Genomic DNA, 2,987 nt, shown 5'->3' with positions numbered 1-2,987 from the left:
ATTGAACAGTATTAATACAAGAATATTTTTAAGTATTTTTATTATTTTATTAACTTGTATGTTTAAAGTTTTTTTTTATATTAGGCATTTAAATGTATTTGAAACAGTTCATTTTTCTGAAGTAATAAAAGGTGATGAAAACTTTTAGTTACAACAACATTGTAATGTTAAGTGCAGTGCATTCTAACTTAAGCATTATGTACTGGTAATGTTTGGGCTTTATTTGCCATGTTGCTTCAAATTTAAAATATTTTATGCTAAATGTTATATTATAACAATGACAATATATCTTGATACAACTTCATGCTTCTTAATAACACACATATATTGTGTGTATGCTTTCTTAACAATTACACATGTCTAGAAAACATGGTAATATTTGTGGACAAAATAGGTACCATTTTTATTGGTTTGTCTATGTAACAAACAGAACACGAGTTTTAATGTGTGCAAACATACAAAAATTGCAGCTGAAGTCATCTTACAATAAACTTGCACATAAATCAAACTTAACTGAAAGTATTTTTTTATTCAGTAACTCTGAATTTGAATGTTTGTGTTCATTTTGTGACTGCGACATTGCTTATGCTCCACAATGCTTCATTTAGAATTGTATTGGAGACATATCCACAACTAGATGTAAGTGATCTAAGACTTAATAAGTGCCATTATCATTTACTGTTGGATTTTGTAGTTAAGATTAGTAATTATCATCAATTATACTGTGCTATGTTCACTTGATTTTATACAATCATATTAAACATTTCGGTTAAGTGCAATATGTTTCAACTTATTATAATACACTATTATTACATGTTCAAAAAATAGTTTCACCTGAGAAATGTCATAAGCTGTTGTGTAGTATTATAATAAAATAAATGTTTGAATGATAATTTATGATTGTTCTAAATATTGGTTCAAAGAACAAACTTTTGTCTGATTAATACTTTATAGATCCTGGAATTTTAGTTGCATACTTTTTAGATTCTCAAAAATGCTGCTTTATGTGCAACAAAGTGTGATATTAGCAATTGTTAAGTCATGTTTTAATATTGCACGCACATGCACTTTGACCTGCTGTTTCGGTAATCAATAGAGGTCGACTTTCATTCCTAAGAAACAGTAATTATTCCCCCCTTCGAAGAAGAGGGGGTATATTGCTTTGCACAATTCGGTCTGTCTGTCGGTCTGTCCGTCCACCAGGTGGTTTCCGGATGATAACTCAAGAACGCTTGGCGCTAGGATCATGAAACTTCATAGGTATATTGATCATGACTCGCAGATGACCCCTATTGATTTTGAGGTCACTAGGTCAAAGGTCAAGGTCACAGTGACCCGAAATAGTAAAATGGTTTCTGGATGATAACTCAAGAACGCTTATGCCTAGGATCATGAAACTTGATAGGTAGATTGATCATGATTCCCAGATGACCCCTAATGATTTTCAGGTCACTAGGTCAAGGTCACAGTGACCTGAAATAGTAAAATGGTTTCCGGATGATAACTTAAGAACGCTTATGCCTAGGATCATGAAACTTCATAGGTAGATTGATAATGGCTGGCAGATGACCACTATTGATTTTCAGGTCACTAGGTCAAGGTCACGGTGACCCGAAATAGTAAAATGGTTTCCGGATGATTACTCAAGAACACTTATGCCTAGGATCATGAAACTTCATAGGTACATTGATCATGACTTGCAGATGACCCCTATTGATTTTCAGGTCACTAGGTTAAAGGTCAAGGTCACGATGACCCGAAATAGTAAAATGGTTTCCAGACGATAACTCAAGAACGCTAATGGCTACCATCATGAAACTTCATAGGTACATTGCTCATGACTCGCAGATGACCCCTATTGATTTTGAGGTCACTAGGTCAAAGGTCAAGGTCATGGTGACCAAAAATAGTAAAATTGTTTCCGGATGATAACTCAAGAACGCTTATGCCTAAGATCATGAAACTTCATAGGTACATTAATCATGACTCGCAGATGACCCCTATCGATTTTGAGGTCACTAGGTCAAAGGTCAAGTTTACGGTGACCCGAAATAGTAAAATGGTTTCCGGATGATAACTGAAGAACGCTTATTCCTAGGATCATGAAACTCGATAGGTAGATTGATCATGACTCACAGATGACCTATATTGATTTTCAGGTCACTAGGTCACGGTGACCCAAAATAGTAAAATGGTTTCCGGATGATAACTCAAGAATGCTTTTGGCTAGGATCATGAAACTTCATAGGTACATTGATCATGACTGGCAGATTACCCATATTGATTTTCAGGTCACTAGGTCAAGGTCACAGTGACAAAAAACATATTCACACAATGGCTGTCACTACAACGGAGAGCCCATATGGGGGGCATGCATGTTTTACAAACAGCCCTTGTTTTATATGATCCTAGGGTAAAGCCATCTCTAGATTTTCTGCACAAACTGTTTTGATGTCCTATGTTACCATGACCTTTGACCTGAAAATTGAAAGGCTTCTTCCTTTATAGCCCAAGAACCCAATTTGCATGATTGTTAGTCAAAGGTTGCTGCTTTACCGTACCCCTTGACCTATGGACCACAAAATTGATAGCCTTTTTTCTGATCTCCAAGGTAACTGTAATACCTATTTGCATAGTGGTAGGTCAACTTTATATATCACGCTGAAATGAAATCTTCAACAACTCATGTTACAAGCCTGTGTGACCTTTTTACCTCAGAGACAATATGCCTCTTGCTTTGATCTCAAGTATAAATCAAACCAATTTGAACATAGGTCCAGATATTGTGCAGAAATGAAACCGTCTACTTTTCATGTTAAAAGCTTTCAACCTGTTGGCCTAAAAATTAAAAAGATTCTCCCTTTCAACCCAAATTTTCATTCTAGATGTTTACATTATTGTAAGCCACTGCATTCTCTTTATGGTTTGCAAAAATGAATTGTTCTAAGGACCAACCGACTAAGAGACGGACAGGTGCAAAGCAGTGT

This window comes from Dreissena polymorpha, chromosome 16, assembly GCF_020536995.1.
Source record: "Dreissena polymorpha isolate Duluth1 chromosome 16, UMN_Dpol_1.0, whole genome shotgun sequence".
NCBI classification, from domain to species: domain Eukaryota; kingdom Metazoa; phylum Mollusca; class Bivalvia; order Myida; family Dreissenidae; genus Dreissena; species Dreissena polymorpha.
Note: the sequence above shows the minus strand (reverse complement) of the source record.